At 40.2% G+C, this 16,091-nt stretch overlaps 1 protein-coding gene across 13 annotated transcripts in view; it reads left to right on the forward strand.

Moving 5' to 3' along the window:
* Window positions 1–16,091, forward strand: part of CTNNB1 (catenin beta 1) — a 36,218-nt gene that overhangs the window by 5,506 nt on the left and 14,621 nt on the right. The window contains exon 1 of one of the 13 annotated variants that reach the window (XM_078377387.1): window positions 982–1,025. The exons of 9 other annotated variants lie outside the window; for them this stretch is intronic. The gene's annotated coding sequence lies outside the window, so the exon portion shown is untranslated. Of the gene's footprint in view, window positions 1–981; window positions 1,026–1,979; window positions 2,132–11,136; window positions 14,516–16,091 lie in introns of those variants that run through there. 3 more of the 13 variants (XM_078377390.1, XM_020807666.3, XM_078377389.1) reach the window with 3 other exon arrangements.

Consider the following 16,091-nt stretch of genomic DNA (forward strand, 5'->3'; position numbering starts at 1 on the left):
GGTAACATTGTCAGTTGTCTGAATAAAGCTGCACAGTGATATAATCCTCAGAGTGCATGTTGATATTACAGAAAAATTCCAAAATGCTTGCCTGTCACAACATGTTCAAGTAGAAAATTTGTTGTATATCATATGTGGATTGCAGCAAATTCCACTGATCTGCATACTTTATCTGTGGTCAGAAACATGTCATATATCTCTATGACATCCTAGGAGATTTTTTGTTTTGGTTTTTCAGGCCATCACATATTTATTATTGACTTGAAGTAGGACTATCTCACAGTACAGTATTGGAAATGCCTGTACTGTGAGATAGTCCTACTTCAAGTCAATAATATGTGATGGCCTGAAAAAGCAAAACAAAATATCTCCTAGGACAGTGATGGTGAGCCTTTTTGAGCCCGAGTGCCCAAACTGCAACACAAAATCAACTTACTTACTTCAGAGTGCCAACACTGCAATTAAAACCCAAATGCTGTGGTTGTAGTTTAGAAAAAACAACTGCTCCTGCATTGCAAGAATTAAATGCTTTTCTTCTTTCCTTATGGGCGCTATTAACAAAGAAATACTTACCAGTCCTCCAATTCCCCATTGGCTGCACCAGCAGAGGGGAGTGCCAGAATCCAGGATTGGAGGGCAGGTAAGTATTTATTGATGGTGATTTATGGCTCGCGTGCCCACAGAGAGGGCTCTGTGTGCCAGCTGTGGCACGTGTGCCATATGTTCGCCATTGCTGTCCTAGAACTTCATATGCATAGGCGAGGATCCAGAACAGTAAAATTGATGGAGCTATCAAAGGTATTGAAGGGAAATTGCTGTTGTAAGGCTTCTGGAGCGTTGGGTGAGTTTTGGAATGGCTAGTGCACCAGCTATTTGACCTAGCTAGTAAGCTGGTCAGTGAATCAGTTTTTAAAAGGATATTTCTTCAATGCATACCTTGATTCTGAATAAATGATATTATTACATTGTTTTTCAGAAAGTGAAATATCTTATTGTTCTGAACATGAAACATTGCCCCTGGAACAGTAAGCAGTTGCTTCTTGTTGATCCTCATGTTGATGTGGTAATTTTTACCTAGTGATCCAAAATAACTATTAAACTGCTACAGAGTTCTCTGTTGCTTTGAAAGACAAACAAAATCTCAGCAGAAATTTGAAGTTTTCCATGTCTCAGCACTACAGTTAAAAAGCTATCGGGGAGGGTTATATTTAAGATTGATGTATAAATTTATAACATAGAAGAGGTAATGTTCTGCTCTTAGTGTTTAGGTGTCAGTGATTATGTGTTCTGTTGGAATACACTTCTTGCAAAATAAAATATTAACTCCTCTTGGCTTCATTTAGTGTTAGACTGCTTCTACCTGTGCAGTCATCCTTCCTTGAAGGGTAGCATGTTGCAAATGTCAGTGAAAATTTGTTGTAACATACATTTGTTGTGTTACATGCGATCAAGTCAGAACTGACTGAGCAACCTTAATTTAATGGAAAGTAAAGGGAACGTGGTGGCACTGTGGGTTAAACTGCAGAAGCCTCTGCTGCTAGGTCAGAAGACCTGCAATCGTAAGATCGAATCCATGCGACGGAGTGCGCCCCCTCACTTCTCCCAGTTCCCGCCAACCTAGTGGTTCGAAAGCGTGAAAAATGCGAATAGATAAATGGGTACCACCACAGTGGGAAGGTAACGGCGTTCCGTGTCTAGTCGTGCTGGCCACGTGACCACGGAATATTGTCTTCGGACAAACGCTAGCTCTATGGGTTGGAAACTGAGATGAGCACTGCCCCCTAGAGTGGGACATCACTGATCAAATTGTCAAGGGGAACCTTTACCTTAGATATTTAAAGAGTGACTTTACCAGTTCCACGCCCCAAGTTAGTTACCATGGCTGAGCAGGGATTTGAACGCAGGTTTCCTAAGCCCTCATCTGTCAGTCTATCCACTACACTGGGTAGTCCAATATATATTTTACTATCTGTGAATAGGGACATGGTGGTGCTGCGGGTTAAACCACAGAAGCCTCTGTGCTGCAAAGGTCAGAAAACCAGCAGTCATAAGATCGAATCCAGGCCACGGAGTGAGCTCCTGTCGCTTGTCCCAGCTCCTGCCAACCTAGCAGTTCGAAAGCATGTAAAATGTGAGTAGATAAATAGGTACAACCTCAGTGGGGAGGTAACAGCATTTCATGTCTAGTCATGCTGGCCACATGACCACAGAAACTGTCTTTGGACAAACACTGACTCTATGGCTTGGAAATGGGGATGAGCACCGCTCCCTAGAGTCATACACGACTGGACTAAATGTCAAGGAGAACCTCTACCTGTAAATAGTAGTGGACAAATAACTTTACATAATGCTGCCAAGTTTTCGGTCTTTCTGTAGTGAAGAGGTTCATTGAGCTTGCTGATTTGGATTATCTTCTACAGGAAGACATGGAGATGAGGAGTTTGGATAAAATGATGAAAATACCTGTGGAAACTTTCCACATTACAGTTGAGAATGAGTTAAAATGTAGTTTAAGGTTAAATCTTCTAAATGCATGAATGGTAAATAGAAATGTGAGAGCAAACGTTTTGAAAGATTCCTGCCTTAGTTGTATTCTGTTGATAGTCCCAATCTGAAAATACGGTAAGAACAATTGTGAGCATATCTTTTTAGAAATAATGTTACATTCGGTGTATTCTACTAGGGGGCCAAACTCCAAAATACAGTACATAAATTGCATGATTCACTTTTTGGCAGGCTCAGAATAAAAAAAAAACAAGTTTTAGTTGCTTGACAAAATGAAATGCTATTTTAGGCTGCATTAACAGACATATAGTCTCCAAATCCCGTGAGGTACTATTTTCCCTCTATTCAGTACTGGTTAGGTCTTATCTTGAGTGCTGTGTCCAGTTCTGGACACCACACTTCCAAGAAGGATGCTGACAAACTGGAACAAATTCAGAGGAGGGCAACAAGAATGATCAGGCTGGAAACCAAGCTGTATGTGGAAAGACTGAAAGAATTGGATATGTTTAGCCTTGAGAAAAGAAGACTAAGGAGAGATGATAACACTTTTCAAACATGTGAAACTCTGTCATACAGAGGAGGGACAGGATCTGTTCCTGATCACCCCCAAGTGCAGAACTCGCACCAACGGGCTCAAGTTAAAGGAAATCAGATTGCTGTTGAATGTCAGGAAAAACTTCCTCTGTTAGAGCAGTATGGCAGTGGAACCAATTACCTGGAGAGGTGGTGAGTGCTCCAACACTGGAGGCATGCAAGAGAAACGTAGACAACCACCTGGCAGATATCCTTTGATTTGCATTCTTGCACTGAACAGGGGGTTGGACTCAATGGCCTTATAGGCCCCTTCCAACTTTATGATTCTATTATTCTCTTGCTTTGCAGAGTTTGTTTCGATTTGGTTTATGTATATTAAGACAAAACTTTACTCGTGCGTGGATTGAGCTAAAAGATATTTGTCACAAAAAAATTCACATGCTAAAACCTGCCATGCTTAGTGAGAGTTATATTCTACCAGTCAAACCTTTGATCATAACTACTACTTTTATAATTTAGTTGCTGGTATGGAAGCGTAACCTAGCACATGGATTATAGACATGTGATCACTTTCTCCTGTGATCTAGTTTCAGGATTTGTAGAGAATTGTACTGATCACAGAGGATTTGCTTAAATCGGCTGCAAAGCAGAGATTTAAATATGAAAGAAGTCTGTTTAATCATCAGCTGAAATTGTGTTCTCCTTTACTGCTTCCATTGACAGAAAATCATATTTCCTATATAGTGATGCAAGTCTGGTTATTAACACAAGTTAATTTACAGTTAGTAAGAACCAGCATGGTGCAGAGGAAAGAGTACTGCCTTAGAACTCAGGAGACCTGGATTCAAACCCCTGCTTAGCCATGAAATCTAGGTGGCAGGAGTAAACTATTCCTTTAACATCTTACATAACTCAAAACTGTAGTTTGGAAGAGACTTAATGTCACATAACAAAAACAATTTACATTGAAAATAGTGTTTACTTTGTCTAATTCGCTAAGTATTTGCACTCTGTGCATCTTGTGCACTTCAATTTATAAAAGAAACTACTCCAGGTCTGTTTTTATTACCAGCAGTTGACATTAAGAATGAGAATAAAGAAACTTGCATATTGAAAAATTCTGCTTATCCAATGTTGCTCCTTTCTGTTTTGACTCTGTTTCACCCTGAAAAGTTGAGTGGGTGAAAGGTGTTTGGGTAAAAACAAAATATTCATGCTTGGTAGGTAAGGTAAGTATTACTTACATAGAACATTCCCTACAGATGTGCTTGGTAGGAGATGCAGATTCACTTCTTAGATTAACTGATTTGTTAATACCCAAATTATTTACATAAGCTGTAGTGTGGTTTGGGAGAAACCTAAAATTTGGAAATAAACTGAAGGTAATTTTATTCTTGGCCATCCAGATACTGATATAAATAAAAGTGGAGATAGACACATCTCTGCTAGATAGAAGTACTGATTGTCCCAGTCTTTGGTATAGGGTGTCCTTGTTTAGGATAATAGGACTGGTTTGCTAAGGCACAGGACTAAGCTTACAGTATTTATAAAGTTGGAGAATGGAACGCTTCTCCCGTAATATCACTATTAACTTTTAATAGTGGTTGAAATTTCTGTACTCGGTGGCCAAAATGTTGTTGCTTAACACACACTTCAATGTGTTTCCATGTTCAAACATCATAGAAACATTCTAGACATCTTTGGTCTAGCAGTGTAATTATATCAATCATTTGATGGGTCTGTTGCAGGTAGAAGGAGCAGATTACTTTTCCAAACCTAGATGTTTTCATTTTTTCTTTAAACAACTAAATTCAAAAGGAATTTCAAATGTTTTCAGAATTTTAGAGTAATGCAGGTGAGGACATAGTTTTCCTGCAGTTTAACCAAATTTTTACTTATGTGGAAGCTGTTGCCTGAATAGCACATCAGAGAGTGCATAACATCGAGTAAATGGGTGTGTGAATATTAAAGCATCTAAATTCTCAAGAGCACAGAGAAGAGTACTGTTTAGTTGTGTCATAAACAATTAGGCTCCTGCAGTACTTGCTCAACCAGTCTGTATAATGCTTAGATATAATAATGGAAGCACTATTCACTTCTGTAATCTGGGATCATCAACCTGGTTATAAGAAAAAAAAATCCTACCCCCTCCCTTGTTGCTTTTCTTATGTAAGCAGCAGTGAGCCTGAGGAGTAGTTTTTGCTCTTGTGTAGGCTCTGTGTTTAAGAACCACGGAACATTTGCATTCTCACTCCCGTGCACAGCTCATATATGGGCACAATTGTACAGACTGATTGCTTCTTGTAAGCAAAACAACAAGGGAGGGTGTGGAGCTAGTTTCTCATCTTTAATATGGTTGATGCTTCTGCATTGTGAACTGAACAGGGTTTGTTGCTTGGTGTGACGATAATCTTTAGTAGGAACAGCACCTGTAATTCACTCTTGGTATCAGTATTGCTGCAGTAACTACCTGGACAATGAAAGAATTGTGGGCAATGAGGGTCATAATAATTTTGTTCCTTGAGAATGTTTTCACTAAAGATTAAGTCAGATGCACAAGAACAGGGCAAAGGAAACTGGTAGTGTATTTTAACCTTTAACTGAAAAAAAGTGACTTTGCATATGTGAAAATGTTACTTTGAAAATGGTGAAAATTTTAATCTTTCTATTGGGGCAGATTTGAATGATAATGAACTTAAATACATTCACTGAAGAAAAAACACTGCAAGCTTAACTTGAAAGCAGTGTAGTGGGAATACCTGGCATGTGACTTCAGGAGCAATAAATATTTCATAAACCTGGCAGTTGTTGAATATGGCTTCTTCATATGAAGTGCCGAGTGAAGAAACATACTTTCATGGAGGTTTAAAAAAATCTTTAGATTACTATTCAATATTCTCTATAGTACATTTTATTTGAAGTGGAAGTGTATTGAGTTGGACAATGAATCTGCCTATATTGCTAGGTTGATTCTGAAGTTGTCTAAATTTGGAGCATAATATTACTTTAGGTTGAAGAATAAGGTACGGCACCTCATATGACAATCATTGAACAAAGATGAAATTTTCTTGCGTAAGTATTATACCAGAAGTAACAATGAAAATCTCAACTTGGGTTGAAAAATCCAGTTGGCTAACATGTAAACAGACCTCCGAGTCCTTCTCCTTTGTTTGTCCCCCTGTCTAAACAAATGGGAAAATTTGTAACATGTTTGTTCATATGCAAATCAGTGACAATTAAGTTTATTTATAATTCAAATGTCATAGGAGTAGCTGCATTAAATCAGACCAAACATGTAACTAGGCTGGTATTCTGGTGTCGAAAGTGGTCAGCTAGATGCTTTGAGCAGTTCATAGCAGAAGATCAGTGCTATCATCCAGCAGCTATTATTCAGAGCCATACACCCTCTGGTAATATATAGCTATCAGAACTAGTAGTCATTCGAAGATTACTCTCTCATGAGTTTACACTCAGTTTAATTCCTTTTTTGTGTTGTCTACTTCAACTACATCTTGTAATAGCAAATTACATTGTTTAACTGTGTGCAGTGTATTTTCTTTCATCTGTATTTAGTCTTCTCCAATTCGTCTTCACTAGGCAAACCTGATTTCTAGCATTAGAAGGAAGAAAGGGAAACTGTCTTTGTCCACACCGTTTATATTTTGGTATAGTTCTGCTGTGTCACCCCTTTGCTTCTATTCTAAGTGGTAGAATCATAAACCTTGTAACCTTCCTCAGTGAGGAATTGGTGACTCATAATTTGGGTTGCAGTTTTCTGCACTTCTTCCAACTCTACAGAAACATTTCTGAGATGTAGTGACTAAGAGTTTATGCAGTATTCCAAGTATTGTCATAACAATGAAATGCATAGAGTAGTGGTGGTGAACCTTTTTGGACTCCTGTGCGCAAACTGAGAGGGGGGGGGGGACAGCGAGCACTGTGCCACCGCTGCTGTGGTGGCAGAACTGGAAGTGGCAGTGGAATGTGGAATCCCAGCATGGAGGTGCCTCAGGACCCCACTCCGGATCTGCTGCCAGCACCAGGGTCTTGTACACACCCACTCAATGAAGCCCTTGCAGGGGCAGAGTTCTCCTACACCTCCTGCCTGCCTCCAGCGCTGCCCCCTTTTCCTCTCCAGTCCCACCTGGAACTTGGTTCCTTTAAGGGAGGGAGGAGGTATCCTACAACATTAGAGGGAGGTGTAAGGCAAGTTATTTTCTTGTGTTCCTTTGTTTCCATCCACTGGTGCTCGCAGGATTCGAGGGAAGGCAGGGTCTCCTTACCCCCCCCATATACCTTCTCAGGTTTGGCGGGGTGGGGGGAGTAGCGATCTGTTGACCTATTACTTGCGTGCCAGCAGAAAGGGCTCTGCGTGCCAGCTGTGGCTCGTGTGCCATAGGTTCATCATCGCTGGCATAGAGGCCTTAAGATACTGGGTTTTGGGTTGTTTTTTTACTGTAGAATGGGATAGAAGCAAGGAATTGTCTTTCTCACTTGTACATGTCTACTGAACCAGTTTCTATGCTAGTTTGATATTCCTATCTGAGAACAGATTTTCTTATTGTGCCCAGCTGCCTCCCTGACTGTTATGAATTATTGGGGGAGAGAACTGCTTTTACAAAGGCGGCTGTTTAGACATGTAAAGTTGTATACCGATGGGCTATCACTTATAGTAAGGCTGCTAAATGAGTGGCCTTTTAAAGTGAACGTATTATGCACAAATGGTGACAAAACAGCCTTCTCTTCCTGGATATCGACCAGATGATGCTGGACTGGTGTTCACATTTGTGACTACTGTCCATAGTAGCTGGAACTGTTGGATTTTGCAGTCTTACAACATCTAGATGGCATCAGCATGGGGAAAGGTGGTCGAGATGAATTCCAAAAGTAGTATTGCTTATTCCTTCTGCAATTGACGGAGGAATTTGCAGAGAGATTAAAGGTGAAACCTTTTGTGTATTGAAGACCTTTTTTACATTATAAAATATTCTTGGTATAGGCTGCCTTTGAATCCTATTCTAGAGCAGGGAATTGTTAGTGCTGCTGCCATACAGATAAACTGATAACTACGATTGCCTAAACTTAGTATTAAACAAGAAACTCCTGTAAACAGAAAAACATGCAGTTAGATGTAGTATATCCTTGCCTCTGTTCTAATATGAGTTTAAAAGTTTAACATTTACAATGCTTAAATACTGAAATAGATGCCTGTAACATTTAAGCTGATTTCTTGAATAGAATATTTCTAGCTCTATTGTAACTTAGTGACTAACATCACTGGGTTACAAACCAGGAAGTCCTTAGTGCTGTCAGTATTTTGCTAAGAGGCCTTAAGCAAACCACTCCCTCTTGCTCCTCTCCCTTAGTACAGGGGATACTGACTTGCCTTACAGGGTCACAAAAAGGACTGCTGTTAAATAACATAAATAAATATGTTCAACATATAAAGGCAGTATATAGATGTTAATTATAATAGTGCTAATATTAGCTACTGGTATTTTAATTGATGCTAGCATTGGTGCTAGTATTATGTAAGGTAAAGGTTCCCCTGATAATGAAATCCAGACATGTCTGACTCTAGGGCTGGTACTCATTGACATTTGTACACTGAAGAGCCTGTGATTGTCCATAGACACTTTCCGTGGTCATGTGGCCGGCATGACTAGACACAGAATGCCGTAAGTGTCAGCAAACACGGGTTCGAAAACACACGTGTAAGCCTGGACAGAGAGCAATCAGGAGTTTGCACATGCTAAAATGGGCTGAGTGAGTCCAAACTCAGCTAGCCATGCTACAACACTCCATCTTACAGGTCTGCCCACATAAGATGCCCTTGTGCCCTTTTTCTATTACTGAAATAAAACCATGTGGGCTTTGTAGTCCTGAGACTTATCTTGCACCACAGGCAGGACTCTAAATAAGCTAGGCCGAGGCAGCACTCTCAGATGACCCTAAGACAAGTGTACTGTTCAGAAAACCAATTGAGTTTTATAATCTTTAATTTATTAAAGAATAAGCATGTTACTAGGTATCAAAACCAAACTAAGTTAAGGCAAGTAAATAAGCATTGTGTTAGTTATTTACAACTCTGTAGTGAGGCAAGGAAAACAGGAAAAATAGAAAAGTGTTCAAAAACCTTACAAAAACACAAAAAAGCCATTAAAAAAGAATAACAACAGTTCCAGTCCAGTAATCTATTAGTAAAAACAAAATAATCCAAGCAGGTTATAAAAAGGCTATAGTCCTCAGTGATCCTGTAGAACAAAAATCCTGTACTAAAAAGAAAAATCCAGTAAAAGTCCCATTATCCTTAGAAAAGTCCAAGAGTATAGTCCATATGAAGTATTTCAAGAAAAGGAGTTCATAAAGGATATTCCATAGGTAACAGTCCATAGGAAATAGTCCATGCATAGTCCTTAGGAAAAAGCCCATAAGTCCAAGGGTAATCCAGTATAGTAAAGGTTAGTCCCATGTGTCACGAATGAATGAAGAGTCGGTCTTGAATGACAATGTCCATAGGCAAAAAGTTCCTTTTTCAAGAGTAACTGACAAGGGCTTATCGCACCTTCCCACGATGTCATCCAATCGGAGTTTGTTACTAGGCAAACAGTCCTGTTGCACCACATGACTTCTTTCCCATACACACCAGATGTTATTTGGGTTTACTGTGGTTTCGCAAAGAGTTACAACAATTCCCATCTAATCACACCGAGTCCTTTTCTCAGGCTATCAGAATAACATTCTCCCTGCTCGCCTAGAAAACAACCTGTCAGCATAGCAAAGATACTTTATACAAAGAAACAAGATGGAACCTCTCTGGCTCATTTCTTAATTACAAACCCCATATTCCTTACAAGACTTTAACTCAAAAACCCATCTCATCACAATACAGTATGTACTGTATTACTGTATGTGCTAGCATTGTAATCAATGAAACTAAGAAACACATATATTGCCATGGGATCAGATCTAGGATTTCTGTTCTGCCGGTAGAAAATTCCTTTGCCTGATTTCTAGGGATTCTTTCTCCATCTGCATTATAGCTCATCCCATCAGCAGGGTCCTGGCACCCTCTGCAGCATCCTCTGAAGAGACTGCTGTGAGAATTAGTGAGTGGGTGAATAAATTCCTTTTCTGCCAACTGAATTTTGTGCACCTGAATATGCTTCCATCTTCCTTAACTGGTGGATATTTAGGGTAATAGTCCTTTCAATATACACTTTCAAAATATGAATCTGCTTACTTGTTTGTTAAGCTAAAACAGTTTCAGCTGGTAGAGCAGGTATGTCCTCTGATTTGATCCGATAAAAGTATCTTCAAGCAGATTCAGGAATCTGCTGTACACTGTTTTTGAGATAGTTTAGCTTGGAGAAATAAGATACCAGCAATCTTTTTCAGGTGGTAAAGTGGGGCACACCCAGACAGGGGAGATTGGAGTGGACTGGTTTACATTTAAAAGATTCTTGCCTTCAGTGTAATTATATTATCTCTCTCGAACGATGCTTCTGTTCTTGCTAATAAACATTTTTTTCTCCCATGAGACGGTCCAGACCAACGTTCCCTCTAAGCCAGCGTTCTCCAACCTTTTTCAGTCTGTGGACCAGCTGGGGAAGGCAGGGCATCTTGCGTGCATGCACACCCTTGCATGGGCGTGCTGGAGCGCGTGCACAGGCACAAACGGGCAGCGGGGGATGAGTGCGTGTGGAGTGTGGGTGGGTGGGAGATCTGTCTGAGCGGCCTGGTCTGGCCCAGGCCACGGACCAGCACCGGACCGGGGGTTGGGGGCCTCTGCTCTAAGCTGTGTGGGTGCTGCACACCCAGACCCTGTGTTGCCACCCCTTTGGTTCTGGTTAGTGGCCGGAACCCCATGTGCACAGGGCCCCCGGCCAAGGCTGGTGAAAAATTAGAGGGGACGTTGGTCCAGACATAACTTTGGATCGCCCCAATTTGTCCCTCTGTCAGTTAAAGACACTTCCTTTCCCACCTCCTTCCCCAATTTTTCCCAGGGCCATCATTCAGTGGACCACAGCCACGTTCCTTTCTTTTCTTAAATAAAGTAAATTACGTAGGCAAACAGCACTACATCTGCCTGGCATGGTACACGTAATTCTGGTAGTGCATATTTTTTATCTAGAGTGGTGGTGCACGAATAGGAAAATACATAACAAATTTTAAAATGGTAGAGTAGATGAAAATAGTTTTCTCTGTTGTCCCCTTCAATGCCACAACCCACCAAACATATCACAGGGTCGTCACCTCTGATAACATCACTTACAGCTCTTTTTTAATGCAAACCATCTTCACAAGCTACAGAATGGAATAGTAGTCCAGATCCCGCTAAAAAACTAGCCCTAATGGTGTGCCAAAAGGGGGCAGGACATCTCTAAAAAGGGGTAGGATGGATTGCCCTAGTCAGAATACTCCTGGATGCCATAATTTGATTCAAATCAAACAGCACTAAAAGCCATCCAAATATTGAGCTGTATGCCCACCTGGATGTGCTCTTGTTCTCTTCTGTAGTTTGTGAGTACTGACATTGTAATAAGCATATGCATCATAGTTTGTAGGAAGCTATTAGCTAGCACTGCTTGTTTTGAAGGTTTATCATCCAAAACTGTTCGGTTTTATCTTTGATTCCGTTATATGTAGTCTGATAGGGATCTTGTAACCCTCTTTCTTGCATTCAAGATGTTAGAGTTCATAACTGTCCATGAAGCAGCTTGCTACAAATGAAATTTTGAATCTGTGACTGCATCACCAAAGGATGTCACTTTTCTTGCTCTTAATCTAATGTAGCATCAACAAAACCTGGTTTCATGATTTCCAATATATACCTACCCTGTTTCCCTGAAAATAAGACCTAACCTGAAAATAAACCATAGTATGATTTTTTTCAGGATGCTTGTAATATAAGCCCTGCCTCAAAAATAAGCCCTAGTTAACTGAAACCTTGCCCTCCATTGGGCAGCATTGTGCAGCAACCAGAAGAAGATGACATGACTTTATTTGAATAAATGTAAATTGTTGTACATGAAAAAAATAAAATATCCTCTGAAAATAAGCCCTAATGCATTTTTGGAGCAAAAATTAATATAAAACCCTGTCTTGTGGCTGCTATAAAACTAAATAATGCTATTTTTGGCTGCAAGGTGCTGGTCCCTCTCTATTCAGCACTGGTTAGGCCTCACCTTGAGTATTGTGTCCAGTTCTGGACACCGCACTTCAAGAAAGAGGCAAACAAATTGAAACAAGTTCAGAGGAGGGCGACAAGATGATCAGGGGGCTGGAAACCGAGCCTTATGAGGAAAGGCTGAAAGAATTGGGCATGTTTAGTCTTGAGAAAAGAAGACTGAGGGGTGATATGATAGCACTTTTCAAATATTTGAAAGGCTGTCATACAGAGGGAGGACAAGGTCTGTTCTCAATCATCCCAGAATGCAGGACACAGAACAATGGGCTCAAGCTAAAGGAAGCCAGATTTTGGTTGAATGTCAGGAAAAACTTCCTCACTTTCAGAGCAGTACAAGGGAATCAGATACCTCGGGAGTTGGTGAATGCTCCAATACTGGAGGCATTCAAGAAAAACTTGGTTAATCAGCTTGCAGATATGCTTTGATTGTAATCCTGTATTGAGCAGGGGGTTGGACTTGATGGCCTTGTAGGCCCCTTCCAACTTCACTTTTCTATTCTTACTTTCAGGAAAACACGATATTAGTGCTTTAGATATTTACCTAAATCCATGTCTTCAGTTAAGGTTCAGAGTAGTAATCTGATCAACAACTGATTTTGTTCAGGTTTGTTAAAATCTGGAATCTTTCATTCTGAAACTTTTTATAAAGCTTGATTTGTATGTAATACATAGGCTTGTCTTCTGCTGCTCATTCCTGTTTCTTACATTTGCAAGTAGTTGGAAAACAGTTAAAATTTTTGCACAATCTTGGCTTCTAATAGCCTTTGCATGGCAGGAATTGGTTCAAAGGTACTAAATCAATTTCCAACATTGTTGCAATGTTTGAAATTTAAGCACAACTTCCTGTGATGCCAGCAGTAATCCAGAAAGATTTTTGGATGGCGGTAGTAGGGAACAAAATCTTTTTGTTTTGTTTGAAGATACTGCGTGTCGTTTAATAGCACTAAATGATTTAAAAGTATTTTCAAGGAAGTATTGAAAGTGTATACTTAATATATATTTTGTAGTATGGTAGATAACAGAGCAATTTAATTGAGCTTTGTGAAATTTTGAGTTTATAGATTTTGAATTGAAAACAAAATTGTATGCTGTAATAGTGAGATCAGAGAGACAAAGTGTGCACTCTACTTTTTCTACTTTTTGAAGCAACACATACACATTGCAGGACTTAAGCAAGTCTGAAGTGGACTTGATCTGTCTTGCATAGCACACATCTGGGAGGCTGAAATGAGTAGGGCCTTAAAAAGCAGACGATTATTCAAGTTTAGGAAAGATTATTCCCAAACTACAGAAAATCTCTCCTTTTTGTTTAATGTGAAGTCAGAAATTGTTAGTAGTTTTTGTCCCACTGAGAAGTTTATGTAAATTACCGTACCTTGAAACATTTAGGCTTGTTTTCCAGGGTGTACTCTGATCCTTGCATAATTACCATGGCGATTTCCAAAGAACTCTGTGATTTTTTTCCTTACAATAAGGTGGCTACATTGTTCCTTGACTGTGACTACAAGACAGTACAAAAGCATTCTGTCAAGGTGTATTGAACTATTAAACTACCATTTCAACTCACTAGCTGGCCTTGCAGGTTATGTGAATATCTCCTGAAGATTTTGGTAAGCTAGACATGCGAGTGACCTGAACAATAGTGGATGTGGCTGCTTTGTTATGCTTCTGCATAAACATATTATGGAAGGTGTGCATCCTTATTATAAACTGTTTCATTGTAAACTTTATTAGGAAAATACAGTACTTTCTTTGAATTTGATTGGCAGGTGGTAAAAATCAGATACACAGCAGTTAAACTAGGCATAAGTATGCTTGACACTGAGCAGAAAGGTGAATAGCAGATTCAATAGAAAGCGTTAAAACAAAAGTAAAAGCTGGAAGTGTATCATCAGGGCTTAAAAAATGCACTTGTCCACTCATCTGTGATGAGTGAAAAATGCTATTGGATGAGTCATAGCTCCCTCCCTGCCTCCTTCCCTGTCTTTCTCTCTAATCCTGCAGTCCTCCCCCCCCCATTGCAAAAGGAAAACTGCCCTCTTCTTCTGCGAAGAGAGTTTGAGTGGCACATAGATAGCTCTGCAGGAGAATGTAAAGTAGTCCCATGCTGGAGAAAATGGAAATTCTCTGCTCCCAATTTCAACCAAACGAGGACACATCCTGGGGTGGGACAGAACCATGGCTCCTTAAGAGGCTGGGCACTTCTGCTTTCAGTTTTATTTTTGCTGGAATCATTCAAAAGAAAAGCATTCAAAATACAAGCTCCATGACCCCAGAGGCACACAGGTAATAAAGCAACCCAAGTCTGAGGGTATAAATCAGTGATTCCTAATCCCAATAAATTGCAAGGTTATAGTCTGGTCAAGCTGACTGGTGACATTTTTGACTGACTGGTGAGACATTCTTAAATTTTTCAAGCCCTGTGTATCATACCTCTGATTTTCAGTTAATTGTCCTGTGTTCCTCATCTTTCAGTGAGAATGGCACACCTCTGTAGATGCCACCAGTGGTTGTGTAGAAGTCAGATGATAGTCTTTAGTTGGGTTGAGTGGAGAAATTGCTTGAAGAAGCATCCTTGCCAATTCTGTATTTCTTCATCTTTTGCTTTGAGGAAAGTTTAACATTACATTGGTAGATGTGAGGAATATTCCCATAATACCTGGTTTTTAATCTTTACCACTTTGCTAGTTTTTTGTTGTTTAGTCGTTAAGTCATATCTGACTCTTCATGACCTATGGACCAGAACACTCCAGGCCCTCCTGTCTTCCCCTGCCTCCCGAAGTTGGGTCAAAGTCATGTTAGTAGCTTCGGTGACACTGTCCAACTATCTCGTTCTCTGTCGTCCCCTTCTCCTCTTGCCTTCACATTTTCCCAACATCAGGGTCTTTTCCAGGGAGTCTTCTCATGAGATGGCTAAAATATTGAAGCCTCAGCTTCAGGATCTGTCCTTCCAGTGAGCACTCAGGGTTGATTTCCTTCAGAATGGATACAATTGATCTCCTTGCAGTCCAGGGGACTCTCAAGAGTCTCCTCCAGCACCACAATTCAAAAGCATCAATTCTTCGGCGGTCAGCCTTCTTTATGGTCCAGCTCTCACTTCCATATATGGCTACTGAAAAACTATAGCTTTGACTTTGCAGAACTTTGTTGGCAAGGTGAGGTCTCTGCTTTTTAAGATGCTGTCTAGGTTTGTCATCACTTTCCTCCCAAGAAGCAGGTGTCTTTTAATTTTGGGGCTGCTGTCACCATCTGCAGTTATCATGGAGCCCAAGAAGGTAAACTCTGTCAATGCCTCCATATCTTCCCCTTGTATTTGCCGGGAGGTGATGGAACCGGTGGCCATGATCTTCGTTTTTTTGATGTTCAGCTTCAGACCATTTTTGCTCTCTCCTCTTTCACCCTCATTACAAGGTTCCTCCTCACTTTCTGCCATCAGAGTGGTATTGTCTGCCTATCTGAGGTTATTGATATTTCTTCTGACAATCTTAATTCCAGTTTGGGATTCATCTAGTCCAGCCTTTCGCATGATGTATTCTGCATATACGTTAAATAAGCAGGGAGACAATATACAGCCTTGTTGTACTCCTTTCCCAATTTTGAACCAATCAGTTGTTCCATATCAAGTTTTAACTCTTGCTTCCTGTCCCAAATACATATTTCTCAGGAGATAGATAAGGTGGTCAGGCACTCCCATTTCTTTAAGAACTTGCCATAGTTTGTTGTGGTCCACACAGTCAAAGGCTTTTGCATAGTCAATGAAGCAGAAGTAGATGTTTTTCTGGAACTCTCTGGCTTTCTCCATAGTGTAGCGCATGTTAGCAATTTGTTCTCTAGTTCCTCTGCCCCTTCGAAATCCAGCTTG

The sequence above is a fragment of the Pogona vitticeps genome, chromosome 6 (genome assembly GCF_051106095.1).
Source record: "Pogona vitticeps strain Pit_001003342236 chromosome 6, PviZW2.1, whole genome shotgun sequence".
Classification (NCBI taxonomy): Eukaryota; Metazoa; Chordata; class Lepidosauria; order Squamata; family Agamidae; genus Pogona; species Pogona vitticeps.